Genomic DNA, 22521 nt, shown 5'->3' on the forward strand with positions numbered 1-22521 from the left:
TTCAAGCACTTGGCAGTGCAAGGTGGGTGGAAGCTGATGGACTTCGGGTGTTGGGGGAAACAAGCCGAGACACGGGCCTTTAGTCGGTCTTTTCTCCTCTTTTGGTGGCTCCTGTCTCCTGAGTATCTGGTCAAGGGCTAGTGAAGGACCTGGGGCAAGGAAAAGCTAGCAGCGGCAGCGGCAGGGGTGGGGGTCGGGGTAGCTTCTCTTTTCCACCTGAATGAAGGAGCAGCCTAGGGCAGCTGGACACCCTGTCTCCCAGTCTGAACTTGGACTTGATTTGAAGACTTTAACCCAAGGGATAGATTGTAAGAGGATGCTTGGAGAGTTGCTCAGACTCACCAAAACACTGCAGCAAGCTGGCAGGGCTGAGTCTGGCTGTGGACATGGGTATGAAGAAGCTCTCTCACCTGTGTTCTCACAGGAAAGGGCTGGACTACACCTCGTTCCAGCAAGGGGTCCTACAACAAGGATCCTGGGCAGGGGAAATGGGAGGGAGGCTAGCCAGAGCTGGCCAGCTGTGAACCGGCAAAGGAGTCTGTGCTAGAACATCTGGGCAGCAGACCTAGGGGGATTCGAACCAGCGCAGCACTCACCCCCCCTGGGAAACTTTAGAAGCCCTCGGCCTCTTCCCACCTTCTCATAGCCCCACCTTCTCATAGCCCCACCTTCTGCCAGTCTTATATTGATGGCAGTTACTTTTTGACACTTCCTTTTCCTATCAGGAGTGATGGAGAGCCTTGAGGGACTGTCCCCTGTGTCCTGTCCCTCTGTCTGGCAGGTAACAAGAGGACAATAAAAACAGGTTAGTCAGTCAGGCTGAATGCACTCAGAACCAAGTAGGCTATCTCCCTTCTCTTCTAAGTGGTGTGACAGTTGGCTCTGGAGTTTGCGAATGAAGGTTGCTTACTTTGTACATTTTCCAATCCTTGGTCGGCCTTCTCTCCTCTTGCCTCAGTCCCGCCCTGCCTCTGGCTTTATGTCTGCCCCTTTGGGCTCAGCATACCTCCAAGTAACCAATTTAGAAGCCAGAGGGCGCTGCCCTCTCCTCTAAGAGGCATGGCTAAGAGTTGGCTGGGGGAGATGTGGTGTTCCTACTCAACAGCCCCTCACCCCAGCCCCAGCTCAGACAGATCAAGAACTCATTCGCTACAAATTTATCTCTGCATCCTGCCAAGAAAGGAGCAGGATGGAGAGCCTCTTCCTTGGGGGTGAATTATTTAATCACTTGTCTTCCCCTTGAATCAAAGCAGCTAATGAACTTTTTTTTTCTTTGCCTCTTCCTCCTTTCCCTCTGCCACCAGCCTCTTATTATTCAGAGTTTTCTGCCTGAGCCCTGTATCAGCAGGGACTTCACCTAGGGAAGGCTGGGTGCTTTCCCCCCAGGGCACAGTCTACTCTGGAATAACACCTGCATCAGGCAACTGTGAATGGAGACTCTGCCAGGGTCACACAAAGGCAAGGCCCTTGAGCTGCCTCTGAGAGGAAAGCTTCAGAACCAGGAGGTGGGGGCCACAGGAGGAAGGGAGCCATGGAGTCATTTGTCATGGCTAAATGGGAATTTATTGCTATAATCCCAGGGCTATAGAAAGGCTTCAGCTAGGCTGGCAAGGGGAACAGAACTCTAGAAATTTCTGGGGAAAAAAAACAAGTGTCTGTAAATCAGTCTAACAGCTGCTGGTTCTGGTGACACTGGGAGTCTTGACATCTCTGTGATGTGGGCAGCCTGAGGTGAGGGGCATGAAGAGCTGGCTCATTTCCCAGACAGTCAGTAACTCCACTCCACCATCATCACCACTGGACAGTCTGCTGATACTTCAGGAGAGCTCAGCCATACTCGTGTGATGAGACTAGGAGAAGCTTGTGGGGCTAAGATAAGTTGGAGACCGCTGAATCAATCAGGTCTGTCAGGTTGGTCCTATTAGCAGTTATGTCCTGCCTGGAGGCCAGTGTTAATCCCGAAGATTCAAGGAGAAAGACCACTGACCCAAGTCATCGTGGCCAAATTAATACAAGCTTTTTCATTTGCTTACAATGGGTTGCCTCCCCCTTACATGGGGTTCCAGAGTTCAGCATCAGATATGAGGAAGACAAGATTTTTTATAGCTCAGGGGTAAGGGATTTCCAAATGGTGGATTTGGTGGGCAAAATAGGTGGGGTTACAGGAACAAAACGCAAGTATAACAATTTAGTCAGAACAACCTCCTGAAACAAAGACATGATTTCAAGGTGGGCATAACAAAGTAGTCATAACAACAGGAAGTCATAACAATCTTTTGAAACAAAGGTAGAGTGGCAAGATGGTTATAACTTTTTGAAGACCTGGTTGCCATTTCTAGGAACAGGCTGTACAGAGCCATTTGTAGTTAAGGTTACTGGTAGGTCATAGCTTGATCCTTGAGAAACAGATGTAGTCATAAACAGGAATGGATCTAGTTTGTCTTTACTATAAGAGGGCTTTTAGGCCTAAGATGGAGGGAGGCTGGTTCATCACCAGAAATGTCATAAATGTTTTGGCTAGAGACATTGGCTTGTGTTCTTGGTTTTAAATCTTTCTTCTTCTTTTGCCCAGAAAATGAATGACCAGAGCCACCTGAAAGCTATATGTGGTCAGATATTTCACTGATCTTTGGATGTGTGTGCTGAAACCCATCTAGTTACCAGGATGGAGAGATGCGGGACACCTCACAGGACTCTGTGGTTTGACCAGCTGGACTGATCAGCCCACTCCCCCATATCTCAGCCAAATCATTTCAAAGCCCAATTTACTTCCTTAGCAAAAACCTTGATTAACCCCTAGATAAAAGTCTCTTGACAGCAACTCTGCCTCCAGCCCTCTCCCATTGTACCGAGTCTGAACTTTGTCAGCAACCCTCTTGAGAACCTTCTGTGGTGTGGGAGCTCTGCTAGCTTTCTCTTTATAACAAAACTTTTTGAACACACACACCAATCATTGTCCTTGAAATTCACTCTCAGAATTAGTGAGACAAGTATCTGGAGCCACTGACTAGTGAGCTGTGGTGAGCATGAATGTCTGGCACCTTTGTCCTTGAGTTAAGTCCACTTGAGACAAGAACATCTCCATCACATCCACAGACCTCCAATTGTCCTAGTTTTACCTGGATGTGTTGACTGAGTGTTGAACTCTTCCCTAGGTACCACAGAGGTGAGAAGTATATTTGTCCCGAAGGTGGCTTATAATCTAATTGAGGGAGAAAACTAAGACCAGGGTTCAAGTGGGGACAAGTGCTTCCCACTGTTTGCATGAATGTGTATGTGGAGAGAGGGCCTCTTGGTGACTGGGATCAATCAATCAGTCTCTCACTCTTTGAATTTGCTTCTCAGTTTGGGAAGGATTTTTGGATGGAAACTTACCTTTTTCTGACATTTCAATTCCTATGTCAATATTTCTGTTATGTCCCCATTTTGCTGATAAGTCAACAGGTTGAGAGAATTTAAGCAATAATTGACCACTGGTTCTGACTTTGGGTTCCTTACTCTTTTCTTGCGATATGCCAAGGATTGAAAGAAGGGGAGATAAGACTCAAGGTGAGTAGGATTTAGAGCAGTGGGAGGTACAGAGCATGACATTTCAGGCTGGAGAAATAGCAGCAGCAGTCTACCTGCTTGGCACAGTAGAGGCTGGAAAGTGTTGAATGGAAGAGTAAACCCAGCAATGAAGTCAGAATGCCCCTTGGGCCTGGACAATGGGAGATGCCAACTGACGTACAGGGCTGGTACTACAGAGGAGGGTGTGACTAGATTGTGGGGTTGTGCAGTAGACTTGGGGGTGCAGGCAGAGGAGTTTGGGTTGGGTGAAAGACACAGAGACACGGGGGTTGTGGGCAGGGCATGGAGTCTTCCCCGGAGGTATGTCAATCATGTCTAGCCTTGTACATCCTATGCGTATCAGATGGTGTTCTCAGGGACATAGAGGTAAGGCTGGTAGAATGCTGCCTGATGAAGACAGCTTTGAGACGTTTTGCAGTTTCCAGACCCTGTGAAAGTACAAGCCTGACAACCTCTCCAATTGTTTGCTCCTTTCCTTCCTTCCTTCTCTTATTCTTAATATGAGATTGGTGTTGAACAATATTTGATCACACTGTGAACCCCGAGATTGCTTTGTTTACTGGAAAAACCTGTTTTTAGTTGTGGTGTGACTCATCCCTAGGGCACACCTTTAATCCAAGAGTTTTCTGCTTGAATATTTTTAATAGGATTAAATAAAGTCAACCACAGGATAAGAGGCAGAGCAAGCAACCAGTTGACAGCAAGTAAACATAAGATTATTAAGAAAAAAACCATAGAGAGTAAGAGGGAGTCAGGAGGACAGATAGAGAGACAAACAGGAAGTAGAGGGGAGGGACATTGCATTGAAGGATTCTTGTTTGAGACAGTAGGAGATAGGAGAGACTTCAGGGACAACTGCTAAGGAAGAAGGTCAGCTGGGTGCTTTCTCTGCCTCTCCGAGCTAGCAGGTTTTACTTCCAGCATCTGGATCCTGAGTCTTTATTGGTAAAATCGAACAATTGAGATTTTGTTAAAAACAACAGATAGGGTCTTTTTTTGCAGCACAGACTGATGACCTGGAACTTGCTATATGGCACAGTCTGGCTAAGAACTCTTGTTCTTTCTGGTTCCAACTCACAGCTGCCGGAATCACAGGCATACCCTACCAGAACTGTCAAATCTCGTCAGAGCTCAGCTGAAACATTACCACCCCAATACTCTAATTTAGCCAAGGCTCCAGTCCTACCTTTTCATGGCACCCTCTGCTTTGCCTTTGTGGCACTTGTCATAGCTGTAATTGGTTGATTAATACCCTACTCGGCTGAGTTCCCAAGTTCCGTAGATCAGGTATTGTTCTATGGTGTTCAGGGTTGAATCTCCAGCAAGGAGCAGGAGGTTGGGACTAGTTATCAGGAATTATGTACCTAATGATTGAATGGAACTTGGAATGGGTATGATGATATTAGTTCACATGGCAGGTAGGAGGATGTAAGGTCATCTCATAAGATCTTTGCAAAGCTAAAGATAAATGGGAACGATCACTGTTGCTAGGACTGGAATAAAGACCATTAGGGCAGTGATTCTCAACCTTCCTAATGCTGTGACCCTTTAACATAGTTCCTCACGTTGTGATGACCCCCAACCATAAAATTATTTTCATTGTACTTCATAGCTGTAATTTTGCTACTGTTATGAATCATAACGTAAATATTTTTGGAGATAGAAGTTTGCTGAAGGGGTTGCGACCCACAGGTTGAGAACCACTGATTTAGCACGTCCACTAGAGGCAAGAAGAAGATTGGGGTCACTCACCCAGAGTGATGGGCGGGTGGAGAGGGGTGGAGAATGATAGAGTGTTTGGAAGAATAACACAGCATCGTGCCTACTATCCATACAGAGAACGGAGGCGGGAGAGAAAACTTTCAAGGGTAAGAATGGCAACATCCTCAGGGGAGTGTTGAGGCCTGCAGGAGAGCCCTCTCTTCTCATGAACTATTGGCTTCCCACCCTCCTTTCCAGCCTAGCTTTACTGCTTCTTTCTCGGACCCTCTGCGGTTCTCTGTTTTGGGATTCCTTTGTATCTTCTCTGCCTGGCTTAGCCCTTGGTGTTCTCTACTTGTGATCCCACCCAACCCCTCACTTTGATCTCTCCTTTCTTCTGTCTTCTTTCCCCCGCCCTCAGATCCTCCTAGCCCTTCTCTCTCCATCGCCACTTGGTGGGTTGCCCTTCGGGGTTTATCTCATCTCTCTCTTTTTTCCTACTAGTCATCTGCCCATTCAGTTTTGCATGCTGGGTATTTTTTGAGATCTGCCAGATGGATCGATACCAACATTGACACATTCTTTTTTTCTTTATCTGTCTTGTTTTTCTTTTTTTTTCATTTTTCTTTATTAAGAAATTTTCTACTCTACATGCTATCCACAGACCCCCCTCCTCCCTCCTCCTACCCCTAGCCCTCTTTCCCAAGCCATCCCACATCCCCACATCCCCCAAATTGAAGTCTCCCATGGGGAGTCAACAGAGCCCAGCACACTGAGCCTAGACAGGTCCAAGCCCCTTCGCACTGCACCAAGGCTGTGTAAGGTGTCACACAACAGGCACCGGATTCCAGAAGCCTGCCCATAGACCAGGGACAGATCCTGATCCCCCTGCCTGGGTGCCCCCTAAACAGTTCGAGCCAAACAACCATCTTCTGTATCCAGAGGGCCTGGTCCAGTCCCATAGGGGCTCCACAGCCACCAGTCCACAGCTCGTGGGCTTCCACTAGTGTGGCCGGCATTGACACATTCTTTTGGCCTTTCTTCTCTTAGCCCTTCCACCTCTGCCAGCTGCTTCAGTCTCCCCTCATTTCCCCCTCCTCTCTGAACTCTTGGACTAAACATATGCATTCTGACCATTGAAACTGGCCGAGGTACCAGACCCACTCTTTCAGACTCCTTTGGGTTCCTTTCTTTGCATCTTCTTGGTCAAACTGAGCAAGCCTGGAGCTTTCCCTTAGCTGGGACCAGTTCTCTCCACCCTGATCTAGCATGCCCTCAGCTTATCTGCCAGGTCTGCTCTGGTTTCCCTTCCTGTCTTCTTACCTGACAATGAGAGAAGTAGTTCATTGTCTCTTCCTGTCTTAATCTAATGCCCAGTGCGTCTGTCTTCACATCAGCATGCCTGTCTAGAAAGCTGTCAGGGGACTTGGATGTGGCTGGTGTCACTCCCTTTCAGTCTAGCTAAGTGTTGTTATAGGAAAGCAGGCTCTTCATACACACTTTTGGATGCTAATGTGCATGATGTTACTGATGAAGAGATGGCGATAAGTGAGACAAATCATGACAGTTTCTGGACTGAATGAAATAGGTGTTCAATAACCATTAGTAGACTCTTAATCTGGATGATAATGCTAATTGATTTCCAAGACTCTCTTTTTGATTGCCAGTAATGGGAACTGACTCAAAGGGGCTTCTGGAGGAAGGGAGCACAGTGAAATGAAGCCTAGCCCACACCCAAGGGCAGAACATGAACGTGGACTTCCTTAGAGTCAGCAGCCAGGAAGTACGATGTTATCAAGGACTGGAATAGCTGCTGTCCCTGTGTGACTTCATATCTTCCCCCTTTACTCTTCTCTTTTCTGTGTACTTGGTTGGATTGGTGTGGAACTTGAAATGGGGTGGAGGGCACCTTCCCTCACCCATCCCAAGAACCACAGCGGACCGTCTTGTAACAAAAGTCTTGAAACAAAGCCAGAACGACTTAGTTCTGTGTGATGTAAGAGGCTTCAGAAGTGAGGACACGAAGGCCCAGAGGAAACTGTTGATGCTTAGGTTCAATGAAGAAAGGACAGCCGTGGTGAAATGGTATTGGACAAAAGGGTGTGACATGATGTCACCAGCAGAATGGGGACCAAGCAAGGCCTGGCTGTGGGAAGATTCCTCTTAGCCTCACTGCAGACTTCCTTCTTCCCAGGCCTCTGGGTCAAGGGGGAAGGGAAGAGTGACCGTCTAGGTTTTATCACTATTTTGCAGGGAAGAGGTTCTACTCTTAATGATATACGTTGAGGAGAGGGATGCTGGTTTCTCTGACACACTTTTAGACACACAAAGGTGGAGTTAACAAGAGGAGAGTAGAAGCTCACAGAGACTTTGTTTCTCAGGCTCCTCCAGAAGCCTTCCAGACCTCCACAGGGCTATATTTTTAGATGCCATTTCACTGGCCCAAACAGCAAAACATGGCCACCCTATCCTAGTGTCAGGCATCATGTCTCTGAGCTCCAGGGGTACCACCAACTTAGCTTCCAGGTCTTCATGTCTATACCTAAGGAAGAAGGATGTGACCAGCCCAGCTCAACACCCACTTTGGCCTATCAGCTGTGGATGGAAAAGTGTCACAAGAATGCCTCCTCTGATGACAGAAGTGATCCTTACAAGTGCGGTAAGTGTTCTGGGCAGGGGGACAGGACAGAGACAATTGAAAGTGCCTCCCCCAGTAAATGCAGGGGAAAGAACAGTGTCTGGAAGACTGGATACCCTTGAGCTCTTTTCTTCCAACGACCTTGGACTTGAGCATCCCAGCCCAGAATCATTCCATGAAGCAGGGCCACAAAGCTGCTGAGCTCAACTTGTCTGGTGTGTGAAGGCAGCATCAGAACACACCTAGATTCTTCCCTTTTCCAGGACCTGTTGGATCCAGGCACTTTCTGGGCCTTCTAGACAAGCCTGAGTGGCAGCCTCTTCTTAGAAGCTGATCACAAAGGCAAAAGCTCTCCAGCTCCTGGCAAAGATAGAGAAGAATCCCCCACACCGGATGGGTTTGCCCTTCTGCAACTGATTACTTTGGCGCAGATAAGAAGTCCAAGTCACCAGTGAACGAGCAGATTGCCTATAATCTCTTCTCTGAGATTTGAGCTCAGACAACCTCAGTCATGCTCCTCATCACACCCCACCCCTAGCAAAATCTACTTTCTGACCTCTGCAGAGAAACAAATGCTGAGGGTTCTTGGAAGGATTGCAGGGCTCTGGAAACTCTGGATGCTGGGGAAAAAAAACAATGTCCACTTAGTAACGGAAGATTCTGGTTAGGAACTCATGCATGTGGAGAGGGGAGGGTTCGTGAGCCCCCACTCCTAGCTAAGGAGCTATTGGCAGTTGGTGGCTTCTAGAGGAGGAAAAGCCAGTCTTCTTTAATGTCCCCTGGTAAGTCAACCACACCTTTGGCCCCACACTCATGAATATGTGAGTAACACAAACTGCACTTGGAGCATTAAAAAAAGAGAAAAAAGGCATGAAATTGGGACAGGGTTGGGAAGTGGTGGGTGCATCTGAAAGGAGTTGGGGGGGAGTGGAGGGTGAATATGATTTAAAAATGTACTGTATTTATGTATGAAATTGTCAAAGAATTAATAAAAATATGTTTGCAAAAAGAACTCATACTTAGAGTAGGCAGCCATGGCATATTCATCCTGGTAGATTTACTTATAGTTAAGAAAGTATGTTTTTTTTTTTCTTTTTGTTTAAGCTTGGGGATCATATTATTTGAGTTTGAGAGAAAAACAACAGGGCAGGAAAGCTGTAAATCTTGACAGTTGCCAGAAGGAGAGAGGTGAAAAAGAAGAGTCATGTCTTTAAATTTAGGCATGGAGGTCAGCAAGCAGCTGCATCGGGGTGAGGTACAGGGTCTTCGGAGAACAGTGAGGAAGCCCAGAGTGTCAGAGAGCGTGCTTAGGCTCTTGGGCATGCTGGAAAAAGGGAAAGAAAGAGTGAAAGGAAAGATGATGTTTTTGAGTTAGAGCTTAGAAAAATGGGCAGGCTTAGCAGTGAGGCTCTGTAGGCAGCTGCCACTTAGGTACTTTAAAATAATTGTATTTAAGAGTCACGGGGGAAGCCAAGGTCTTTGTAGAGTTCTTTGTACCCATTTTATCTCTGATGTCTTGTCTTTGCCTTGTATCTGGAAGGAGTGGCATAATCTTTTCCATGTCTTGGCTCTCAAGTGCTGAGTCCTTCATTTATTAGTTGTGTTCTGCCTCAAATTCTTTTTTAAAAAATATTTTATTTTATGATTTTTTTAAAAAAAATGTGTATGGGTGTTTTGCCTGTCTGTGAACCATGTGCAGGCCTGGTGCCCAAAGAGGACAGAGAGGGTGTTAGATCTTTTCAGACTAGAGTTGTAGACCATTGTGAGCTGCCATGTGATGCTGGGAATCAAACCCAGGCCCTTTGGATGAGCAGCCACTGTTCATAGTCACAGAAATATCTCTCCAGCCCCCTGGGCCAAATTCTTAACTTCTTTCAGCTTCTGGGTTTTCCTAAGTAGAATGGGGCTAATTAAATACCAGTGTCTTTGGGTTACTCTGGAGCTAAAATAGGGTCCACCTGAGTCCTCAGCCTGCCTTCCTGCCTGCATTAGGACCGTCTGAACTGAAGCTGTTACCACTGCTTCCTAAAGTGACCAGCATCCTTCAGAAGTAACTTTTAAAATCACAGGCATAGAATTTGAAAAAAGCTATGTCCCCATGAAAACGGTCCTTTGAGTATATCTAATGTGAACTTCGCTGTATGCTAGATTCTCCAGGAACTGTCACTTAGAGGGAAGCTCCTGGGATTTGGGGCAGGCTTGCAGGGTGAGGAGTGAGGCAGGCTAACAAGAAGGGTAGGCCAGCTTAACTTTCCCAAGACACCAATTTCTAGGAAAACAAGCAATCATGTTGCAGCCGTATATCCCTCACAGACTGGCCCTTCTCTGCTTGATGACCCTGTTGCTCTAGGATTCAGGTGCCATTCCATCCATCCCCAGGTCCCCACCAAGATGATCTTCTGACCCTGTCCTGATACTTGGAAGTGTCTGTCTTGGGGTTGGCATTTCCTCTCTAATTGTTTACTCATCCTTTCCCATTTTTCAACTGTCAAAGAGTTCTTTTAAGTTTCCTGAATTTCCTGAGGTTATTGGGTGTTAATAAATGTGTCACATCCTTTGGTAAGAGAACTGTTTTCCATGCATGCATCCATGCATCCATGCATCCATGCATCCATGCATCCATCCATCCATCCATCCACTTAGCTATCTTTCTTGAGCACTTACACCGGGGTCTGTGTTGAGGACCAGGCATCCAGATCTTCATGTGACGCTTCATCTTCCCTGAAGGTCTAACAACAAACTCTCTCCTCTGCAGGTGTCAAGGGAGGGTACCCACTTTTAATGTTTATTTTTTTGCTCCTAATCCCGCTGGCTGATTCTCTAATTGAATGCTTTGCACACGTAAGTTTTCTTGATATCCTCACTGCTTGCCTGGCTTTTTCAGCCAGGGATAATATCCCTTTGTGTACTAATCGGCTTTCCGCGATCATCCACATCCTCCAGCTTCTCAAAGGCAACTCAACTTGGAACCTCTTAAGCAAACAGAATCCTGGAATTTGCATAAATGATTAAGTCTGGCATTTTCAATTTGGCCAGGGTGCTTCCCAGCTTGCTAGATCCCTCAGACTCCAAGATGGGCACTCATATGTGGAGAAGAACGGGGTCTTTGGCAAGAGATGCAGAGTCAGTAGAGCCTAGTTGGGTCAGAAGCTTTAGGGCCTAGCTTCACCTCTTCCATCATTGACAGTACGGCCTTGGGTGAGCTTCTGAACTTTTTCTGTCTCTGTTCTAGACCAGCTCTCAACTGAGAAAGAATTAAACAAGCTATCCCACCAGGGACACACTCCTAATAGCAATACTTGGGAAGTGAAGGCAGGAGGATCAGGAGTTCAAGGTCACTCTCAGCTACCTAGTGAGCTAGAGGTCAGCCAGGGCCATGTGACACTCTGCCTCAACAAACCTAAAATAATAAAACCAATGCCAGCCTCCAAAACAAGCTAATTAAGGCTAGGCACTGAACAGTGTCCGAGCCAGAATAAGTCCTTGGTAAACAACAGCAAAGATAGTAATAGTTATCTTATTTGAAGGCAGAAGAGGACTCTAAGAATTTGTTAGCAGATTCCAGAAAAGGTGACTGCTCGTGTCTGCTCTCGACAGAAGGGACACTGGGTTTATTAAGACTGCATGGTTTTAGTTCTGTTCTCCCTGCAATCACTTACTTGTCAAGTACTTCCATGAGGTAGGTGTTCTGGTTTTCCATTTCCAGAAAGAAAAATTACTAGAAAATTTAGTAACTTGGTTTAAGATTACATAGCCAGATGTCCCCTGACACCCCCAGCCCCCAACCCCTGTAAGTGTCTATCCTAAAGAAAGGAGAATTTCTTCTGTGGTGTGTGGAGCTAAGGCTTAAACCAGCATACTGCCCAAGCATTGTACCACTGAGCCATAGTCTCAGCCTAGAAGGGAGATAAAGAGTAGATCCATTGATTGTTTTCTTAGACCCATCATCTGTCTCAATGGCCCGAGTTGTTTTTACAATAAAAACAAAAGCTCAGACAAGGCAGAAGCCCAGACCGGGGAGCAACGAGGCCCGGGTCTGTCTGTGTCTGCCAAGTTGGTGTCACTCCTGAGGCTCCATCCAGTCGTCTGTGTCACATTGGGCAGGCTACTCAACTCGTTTATACTCCAGCTTCTTTACACAGCAGCAGAGAAGAACAGCCACCTTGCTGCATTTTTGAGCTGCAGGAGAAATGAGGTGATGTAATGTGGGCCTCATACACTGGAAGCTCCGTACAAATGGAAGGATTATTACCATCACTCCATAAACTTCTCCCCCAACCCCCTCCCCATGCTGTCTCCAGCTTTAAAGCTTTTAGAGGTTGTCAAGTCATATTCCCATATCTTGGCATTGGGAAGCAGGTCTTTTATTCTTTGTAGCCCTTGTGTCTCGATGCAACTATCAGAGTGGAATTGTTGCTGGTGGTCTGACTTGGATCCAGGGCTTGAGTGCACGAGTCCACTGATGCTTTCATGGGTGCCTCCTTGCCACAAGACTGCTAACACCGTCTTAAGGCACGGTTCTGATGGAGCCTTGTGGACTACCACACCCATTCCCATTAACTCCAGCCTCTGGAGAGGCAGCTCCCTTCTCCAGCTCGCCATCTAGGGCACTCAGATTTGTCATTTCAAGTGGCTCTCTGTTGAAGGCTCAGAAGAAGCAATCTAAAGTCCCCTTAAAGCAACATATTCAATGCCTTCTCTTTCCTCTCTCCTTCCTCGCTCTCCCTCCACCGCAGCTCCTGCTGCTCTGGCTTCCTTTCATGAGCCCAGCCCCAGTAGCTGGACCACTCATTTCAGCCTCCTCTTTGGGTTGTTTCTCCTTGAGAGTGAATCTGACGTCAGGGCTGGGAGAGAGGGTTTAGACGTTATCTGGCCCAACTGTGCCATTTTTCCTAGATGAGGAAATTGAAACCAGAGGAGAGAGTAATTCATTCAAGTGCGTTCGATTTATTGCTCCCATATGCACACAAGAGGATGTGGGCAGGATGTGCTGGGTTGGGAAATGGGTAGAAGGATGATAGGGCACAGAGTTTTTAAGTTCTTCTCATCTAGAAGGCAGATCTGATTGTTCTAGGTGTCAAGCACACATCCTCTTCCATAGACAAGAAGAAGTGGCTTGATTGCGATCCTTGGTGGCAGTAGGTGCATTTAGTGGAAATTTACTAAGTGCAAGCCGGGTTCCCAAGTGACCAGTGGGAGAAACATGAAGCTTGGCCACACCTCTCTTTATTGTGCATTCTCTGCACACCCCAGCCCAGAGACACGTGGCTTGGGTAAAATAATCTTGGGAATTTAGCTTTCTCTAGAACCGCGTGGTGCTGATTTTATGCCCCTTTCAGTCTCCAAGCTCAAGAGACACTCACCGATGCCTTACAGTTCCTCAGCACTCAAGAAATGTTAAGTAACTGTTACCATCAGTTGTAGTATAAAGGAGTAAGTTGCATGAAATTTTATTCCCCCCTTGCTCCCATAGTCAAAAAGACAGAGAAAATGAGATTAACTCCCCCCCCCCCCCCCCATCCAGAGACAATCTCATGCTTCTGCTCTTCTGACTGTGTAGCCACGAGCGGCATCATGGCATCTTTTTTTTTTTTCTTTTTTTTTCTTTTATAACAGATACAAGACAGACCTCAGTGACAGACTCTGAAGAGAAAGAATCAGAGTTAAAAATCTTTGTTTTCTCTGTTTTTAGGCCGAGGCTCTTTCCCTGGTCCAGCGTGGGGAAGGCAGAGGAACACTTTCCTTCAGTTTTTCAAGAAGATGCTCCAATCCCACTTGGCCTCTAATTCTTCAGACCGGGATGTAGGTAGGTTGGGGGAGGGCAGAGGAGGTCCCCCACCCCATTCTATTATTTTAGTGATACAGACCGCTGCAAGTGGAGCCAGATCTAGACTGAGCACCTGTTAGGATCATGAATTGTATCCTTTCTATGAATTGTATCCAGTTCAGGCTGAGAGAGCTCTGTGTCCTTAGCTGGTGGCAGGCTTGCCTCTTGAGTGCTGTTCCCAGCCATTCAGTGTGATTCCTACCACACATGCTTATCCCACCAGGGAAATAAAAGCCCCAAGGTTAAGAGCGTAGTCTAGTATACATAGCAAGGGCACGCCTCCTTTTTTTCCCTGTCTCTCTGAATACTCCTTTTTTTAAATTCGCCAACCTACCTCTAGCCCCACCTGGTCTCACCAGGGCTCAGCAATGTACCCAGCTAACCCCTACAGTTCTTTTGGCAGGGGGATTCTGGCAAACTCTCCAGCTTCCTACATCTCCAGGAGAATTTTAACATTCTTTATAGACTTCATGTAGGTTGGTAGGGTCCATCCTTGCTTTCTGTCTGTGCTACAGGTCCTGCACCTTACTGGGTTTGCGCCAGAGTTCTGAATTTCATGGTGGGTTCTCAGTTCCATTTTCTCTCCTAAGAGAGACAACCCGTTTGTAGTTCTTATTGCCCCAGCTCATTTCTTCCTGCCCCAGTTTGGCTCTTCTTCCTGCCCACTGGCACTGGTCCCCTAAAGCCCCAGCTGGTTCCAATCTTTGTACTTGCTCCAAATTGCTCTTCTCTGTCTCTAAACACTGTTTAACCAATCCCATGGTGCTGGCCGCAACTAGGAAGCTGGCGACCCGAGGGTTGGCTCTCTGCTGCCCCCTGGGGGAGCACATTCTCCACGCTCATCCGGGAGACATCCAAACCCCTCTAAACCAAGTGCACCTTAGATCAGGCACGTCTCCTCTCCCTCCATCCCTCCCCTTTCTGCTCTCGTCAGCTGTAAGCACACAGATGTCTTCTCCAGCTGCAAAGTCCCCTGTGGTGGCCAGGTGAGGACTGCACGTTTTCTTTCCAGCTCAGAGATGAGGATCTGCAGAGAGAAGATTGGCTGCTCCACACTGCCATTCCCTCCACCCGTGGAGAAAGGAATCAGTGTAGATTTGCTCCAGCTTGGGCTCCGCTAGAACAAACACACATGTGCACATAACACCCACATGCCAAATATTCAATTTCGGTAAACAACCAGACCCTGCTAATTAAAATGTCTCATCCATTTAGACGAATGTAACAATTAATTTAGCCAGACAGTAATTGTGCGATTCCAATACTCTTTCTTTTCATTCCCATCTAAGTTGGCTGGTAGACTCATTTCCTGGGCGGAGACCACACCTTCTGATCTTGAAATGGATTTCATTGCTTTAGCTCTGCTCCCTGGAGGGCCTCTCATCTCACAGGTCACTGATGAGGCTGGCCCCTGCTTTCAAGGAATGTGGGTGTATCAGGTTGTTCCTGGCTCAAACCATGCAGAAACAGCCTGGGTCTGATTTTCGTTTGGAATACTGCCTGTCTTCCTTCAGGACCTCTCCCTGAGTCTTCCCAGGATGAAAACTCTGGGACTGTGAATACTTCCTATGTTGTCATTCTCGCTCCTTTCAAAGACCGTCATATTAGTATTAGTCAAATTAGCACAGCTGGGAGGTAGATGGGAAGGGAGAAGATGGAGATCATAGAGACAAAAAATGCCATTAGCAGTTGAGATGCAGGGAAAGAGGAAGGCTCTTATCCATGCAATTTGAATACATAGAGAGGAACATCAGAGCCACATCTTGCTATCACCAGCATACAGACCAGGACCAAAGGGTCCTTGTCTACTCTAAATCCCTTGTCTCTAGATGGGGCTCTTCTTTGGAAACACTATCAAGCCTCTGTAAGGCCCTGAGAGGGGTCACGGGAAAGAGATAAAAATAGAACCATAAATACGAGTAGCTGTGGTGGACTCCATCAGAGAGGCCCAGTTTGTGAGACTGCAGCTGTGGTTCTGACACTCCTGTACAGACCAGAGCAAGTGTTGCAGCTGCATGGAAAGGGGGACTTAGAAGGTCAAGTGGGGCCAGCATAGCAAGAGTGATGTTTTTTTTAAAACCAGAATTTATGGGGGCAGATGCAGGCTTTTTCCGAGGAAGGGCAAAATACGATTAATTAGGACAGTTATTTAAGAGAAAGAAAAGAAAATTGTGGATACAGAGCTAGGTATAAAATTGGATACTTGTTACAAACAAGAAGATAGATAATTATAAACGATACATTTCAAAAGTGGATAGACAGCCCCCAAACAGAAAAGTAACAAGACTGAAAAATTAATTAGGTGGTTAGCACACCTCTCTGGCACTTTCTTCCTACATTTTAGGTTGCATACTCTTTGATGTTCCCTCATATGACAACAGTTTTGGCATGTCATGTCCTCAAGGCAGAATAAAAAGATAACCCTGTCTCTTTTCTTCTAACACAATTGATCAAGTCTGTCTTGAATTATTGATAAGATTCATAAAACATGAGACTCTGCTCACCAATACATTTGTTTCTGGGACAGTGCTACAGGTTTGTGCTTTTGTGACACAGAAGTTCTGGTGAAGGCCGGGATGAGAAGTCCCAGTTGTGTTCACGCACAGTAGTACTACCTCTGCTCCTGCACTGCCTTGTCATGTAGCCAAGTTGGTTGGAGTTGTTGGTAGAGAGGGTGGGACTTCCTCCCAGCATCGTTTCTGCAGAACAGCATGGCCCCAGCTTAACTCCAGCCCCAGCTAGGAACTTCATGAATATAAGAACCATAACAAACTTCTTCAGTTCATCTCCCCTTGTCCCATGTCCTTAAATCTTCAAGGCTACTCTGAACCCAGCCAGTGACAGGAATATGGAGAGAGGGGAAAGACGCTGTGATAGACACCCGTTTTGACAAAATTCGGTTAAAATGTAGCACTGTAGAGTGTTTTGCAAAAAACGTTTCCAGGGCAGCTCTGGAAACTCAGGAAGGGTTTTGAGGGTGAGGGGCCTTGGTGATTAAGTCTTTGTGGTGTCAGAATTAATCTACAATCACTGCTTAGATTATGAACTCACCTGGGTGATGGGAATTGCGTTATCCTAACTCACCCCTTTGGGTGAAAGAGAGAGGCTGTGCAGGGATTATGGGTGTATGTTGGAGCCTGTAGCTCTGGGTTCAAGTTCTGGTTGTGTAATGGAGAAGTTTTATGGTCTTGGATAAGTTACCAAAACCTCAGCTCTCCCTTCTATAAAACAGGAGTACTAGTAGTATCAATATAATGCACATAAAGTGGAGAGCAAGTGATGGACAACTGATAAGTACCGGCAGTTTTGTTTTTTAGAGGGAGGAGAGGTAATTTTGAGTTTCTGGGGTTGCACAGTGAGAGTGAAGGGAGTGTCAAAAATGAGGGATTATTTAGGATAGACCTTAAAGATCCCATAGGGTATAAACACTTGAAATGGGGACGTACATCACAGCAGAGATGTGATCAGCTTAGTGGGAGTATAGGGTGCCAAAGAGGAAAGTTTTATGAAAACTGAGGGTTTTATTTTTTTTAAATATATGAGTATATATGGTGTATATGTGTGCATTCATGTGTATGACTGTGGGTGCACAAATGCCACATCATGGGAGCCAGAGAACAACCTCAAATGCTAGTCCTTGCCTTCCATCTTACTTGAAACAAGACCTCTTTGTTGCTTTTCATCTGCATACCCCAGGCTAGCTGGACCACAGACTCTGGGATTCTCCTGATTATGCCTCTGATCTCGAAACAGGAGCACTAAGGGCTCAAGCTATGTATGTATCTGTCTGGTTTTAAGTGGGTTCTGAGGATTTGAAGTTAGGGTCTCACACTTTTACTCAATGAATCATCTCTCTAGTCCTAAAAGAGGAGTTTTGAGGCGGGAGAGAGAGGACTGGTGAGGAGAGGGAATATGGAGTCATGAGACTGATGAAAAACTTACTGAAACCATCCAGGCAGGAGATGATGAGAGGCCTCGGCAGTATCAGCAACATACACACACACACACACACACACACACACACACACACACACACACACACACACCCTGGAATAATAGACATCACATTTGTGGCATGGTTTTACTTTGTATTGCTTTGAGTTGTTTATCCTGCTCTCTGCTGGGATTTAACAAATAGAAGACAGGCCGGGCAGAACTGTCGCCAGCGCCAGCTTGAAGCTGTGCCCTTTCAGGCATGCACTGGGCCCTTGCATGACAGAATGACACTCCCTCAGCCAGCAGGGGTTACTCCTGGCTCTGGCTGCAGCTGGCTGACATGTTTTCACATCTGCATGGGCTCTTTCTGGGAGCTGTAGGAGCCGCCAACAAGGGCTGGCCTCTGGCAGCCTGATAGGCAGCACAATTTATTGTATGTTGAAATGACACCAGAGCCACAATGCTTCTCGCAAGAGACAATTTGGTTCCTGTAATTGCTAGCCTGGGGGCAGGAAAGAGCTCGCTCTCTCTCTCTCTCTCTCTCTCTCTCTCTCTCTCTCTCTCTCTCCCTCTCTCTGAAGCAGGAATGTTAGGAACAGGTTTCCTGAATAGAACCCCAGACCCCAACTCCTGTCCCCTGCCCTGGGGCTTCTCAGTCCATGGTCTTTACAGTGGGTGGCTCCTTTGAGCCAGACATGAGGCAGAGGTGAAGTAATCACAAGCCCACAGCATCAGCCAGACAGAAAGTGGAATTTCGCCCAAAGGTTTCTACCTCATTTGGATCTAGTGAGATTCTAGAAGTATCTGCTCATTGATTCAAGGCTAGTTGCAAACCTAATAAATCATTAATAGTAATTTTTTTTCTGTAGTGCTGAGGATCGAATGAAGCATGCAAGGCAAGTGCTTTAATACCAAGCTACAGCCCCAGCCTCCATTAACTGGAATTCTTAACTGTCCATTCTCAAGATATGAAAAGTGGAGGCATAGATTACTTCAGATCAGTCAAAAAGAAACTTAGAGGGACCTATTACAGACTACGGTTTTCATGAGGAAACCCTCCTCTGCCTCTCTTCCTGGTATTTTGCATGTTTGTCCAAGCTGCATAGCTAAACACAGATTTTGGTACACCAATTAGTCCTAATTTATTGACTGACTGGTTGTATTCTGAGATGAATAATAATTTGGGCCAGGTAATTAATTTCTATTATTTTACTGTGAGAAGGAGGGGTAAAGATTAGTGTGTATGTCTTCATTTATTCATGTATTTATTCAACAAATATTTACTGTATGCTCCCTATGTCTCAAGCATTGCATTATGTGCTGGAGATAGAATGTCCAAAAAGCTTCAAGGAATTATAGCTTTGTTTTAAGCAATTAGCTCATTGACACAGTGGAAGAGACAGGTGAGCACATAGCGCGTTTCCACAGGGAGAGAGCCTGGTACCAGGGGAACCCATCCCTAATGAGAGGTGCAGGAGATGGTGGCTAGGGAATGCTGGTGCTGTTCACTTGTGATCTGAGGGGAGAGTGGAGTTAGCTGGAAGAATGGCTAGTGTATTAGTTGCTTTTCTGTCGCTATACCAAAATACCAAGATAACTTACATAAAAAGTCTTTAATTGGGCTTACAGTTTCAGAGGGTTCGAGTCCATCATGGTGAGCAAAGGCACAGCAGCAGGAACAGCTGAGAGCTCACCTCTTGACCCTCAAGTAGGAGGTAGAGAGAGGTACTGCGAACGGCTCAAAGTCTGCTCCAGTGACACGCCTCCTCCAACAAAGCCACACATTCTAATCCTTCCCAAAGGTTCTACCAACTGGGGACCAGGTATTCAAACACAGTAGGCTATGAGGCCATTCCTATTCAAACCACCACAGCTGGGGAAACGAAGACAAGACCAAGGAGCCAAGGAGACTATTATTGCAATAACATGAAGCTGCCCTAGGGGAAAAGGATGGATCCCATGGAGTTTTTTTTCTTTTATTATCAATTAAATTTCTTTAGAGCTGACTCCAGCCAGCTCAAGGTGAAAGGTATGTCACCTTGGATTTTTGTCTCCAGGACACTAGATTCCAGGAACTCCAACTGCCTGCTGCTCTCTGAGTGACTGTGTTCATGTTTGCATTCTAGATTCAAGAACTTGATGAATTCAGCCTGGGACCAAGCACCCTACCCTTGGTCCAATCAGACAAAAGTAGGGAACAAGTGTGGGGAGGGCTAAGAAAAAATCCCCACGAAGCCTATAATCAACCCTCCTCTCACTCCTCCCAGCCTATGCATTTTATTGTTTTAAAGATGGAATCTATGGAGGGAGGCCCTTCACTGAAGGAGGGAGGGAGGCCCTTCACTGAAGGAGGGAGGGAGACCCTTCACTGAAGAAAGTGCAGTAGAATCAAGAAGCATTCTTAATGTCTCCACTGAGTCCCCATGCATCTGACTGCAGCCTGGCAGGACTCACTGATTTCTTCTTTTCATGCCCACAATCCCTGTGAATGGGTGTCACATAATCTGCTCTCTGCATTGCTGGGTTTCAGCATAACCTCCAACATGTCCAGTAAGCTCCAGAGACTGCAGAGGCCTGAGAACTTCTCAGGACTGTGACTTGAAGTGGCTGGGGAGAGGGAAGGAAGGGGAGGGGGGACAGACCAGTGGAGAAATGCTCCAGACATCAGGGGTAAAGAGAAATGTGCCACTTTCCCAAGTCTAATTTGGGTTTATCCAACTGAGTAATTTCCTCAGGCAGCCACGAGAAGCCCCTAACCCCCAGAGACCAAGGCTGATCAGAATTCAAACTGCAGTTCTGACAGCTTCAAATTGGAATCAGGCTCAGCCTTGGGGCCTTTGGGGTCCTTGCCTTGCCTCCCTCAAGTCTCCAGGCCCAGAACAGAATTCCCAGGGGCTGACAGCATGGCTCTGCTGAGTCCTCTGATGGCTGGCAGGGATAGATGCATCTTTACCAACTCCTTCTTCCTCATTTTTCCATCTGGTAATTGGCTTGATATGCCTGGGCTGGCAAGCATGAAGGAGTCTAAGCCCAGTAGACACCTCTATTCACTCCCTTTGGGCAAGGATCCTCTAGTCATTTTCTAATCCCCTGGGATGGCCAGTTAAATGGAGAATCAATCTTTCCTCCCTCCCTCCCTCTATCTCCATCTATCTCCATCCTCTTTCTCTCTCTCTCTCTCTCTCTCTCTCTCTCTCTCTCTCTCTCTCTCTCTCACACACACACACACACACACACACACACACACACTCCTTAGAGGTCCAGATTCACAGACAATGAAACTTGAAGGCATCTCAGATACTGTAACTCTTATCCTTTCATTCTATGGGAGAGGCAGGTGCATCAGAGAGGATGAGACTTGTCAAAGCCAATCAATTGGTGACAGAATTGGCTTTGGACCCAAGAGCTCTGGAAGCTCAGCCAAGGCATCACTCACTCATGTTGCTTCTCACACCGTTGCTGCTTTACCTCTTGCTGTCATACTCAAGGCAGTGGTTCTCAATCTTCCTAATGCTGTGATCTTTTAATACAGTTCCTCATGTTGTGGTGAACCCCAACCATACATTATTTCATTGCTACTTTGCAACGGTAATTTTGCTACTGTTATGAATCATAATGTAAATATCTGATATGAAGGATATCTGATATGCCACCTCCAAAGGGTTGTGCCCCACAGGTTGAGAAGCTCTGCTTTAAGGTCTGCATGGGTTTCAAGCTTGAAGGGAGGGAAAGTTAATGCATCTCCTGTCTCTTCCCTGAGGCAGTTTTCTTTGGATAAGGAGTTACTGGCCCGAGAATCAGACTGAGGCTTAGTTGATTCCAAGAAATGGCTGCTTAGAACTGTTTCTCCAGTGTAAGGAGCTCCTATTTGTAGCTAAAATTTTCCTGCCTGGCCCACAGTCAGGACAAATCTCTGTCACCTGCCAGTCCCACAGCCACTCAGACCCAACCAAGTAAACACAGAGACTTATATTGCTTACAAACTGTATGGCCATGGCAGGCTTCTTGCTAACTGTTCTTATATCTTAAATTAATCCATTTTCATAAATCTATACCTTGCCATGTGGCTTGTGGCTTACCGGCATCTTCACATGCTGCTTGTCATGGCGGCGGCTGGCAGTGTCTCCCTCCGCCTTCCTCTTCTCTCAATTCTCCTCTCCTTTAGTCCCGCTTATACTTCCTGCCTGGCCACTGGCCAATCAGTGTTTTATTTATTGACCAACCAGAGCACATACAGACCATCCCACAGCACTTCCCCTTTTCTTTCTTTCTTTCTTTTCTTTTTTTTTTAAAGGAAGGTTTTAACTTTTACACATCTCCAAAGTCAGCTTGATATATTTGGGAATTTGGGCGTAGCTTCTCTTACTACTTCCTGCTGGAGGGAGGCACTGTATCTTATGGGGACACAAAGAAAATTTTAGGATTATGGAGTAGTCCGTGAGGGTGTATCGTTTGAGCCAGTTGCCTTGAAACGGTTCTGGATGTTGGATCATCTGGGCCTTGGTGTCATTGGAGACTTTTCAGGGGGTCTTGGCTGGTCAAACCTGATGTATCTCAATCTGGAACAAATCCATAGCCTCTCGCTTTCTGTGGAAACAAAAGCAGAGCCTCCTTTCCAAAGCAACATATCCTTACATCCAAATTTTGAAGTCAAGGTACCTTTAAAATATACATTTTGGCATAACTCAACAGCTTTTGTAATCAAATGTTTTTCTTCAGTTACCAATATCAAAGAGAACATAATCCAGATTCTCTGTGTGGTAGCCATCTTTACGTGGCTTATTTTTTATATTACCTTGAGCCTATTGCTTTAAACTGCAGCATTCTAAGACTGAAACAGCGCTGTGGC

The sequence above is a fragment of the Peromyscus eremicus genome, chromosome 6 (assembly GCF_949786415.1).
Source record: "Peromyscus eremicus chromosome 6, PerEre_H2_v1, whole genome shotgun sequence".
Taxonomy (NCBI): domain Eukaryota; kingdom Metazoa; phylum Chordata; class Mammalia; order Rodentia; family Cricetidae; genus Peromyscus; species Peromyscus eremicus.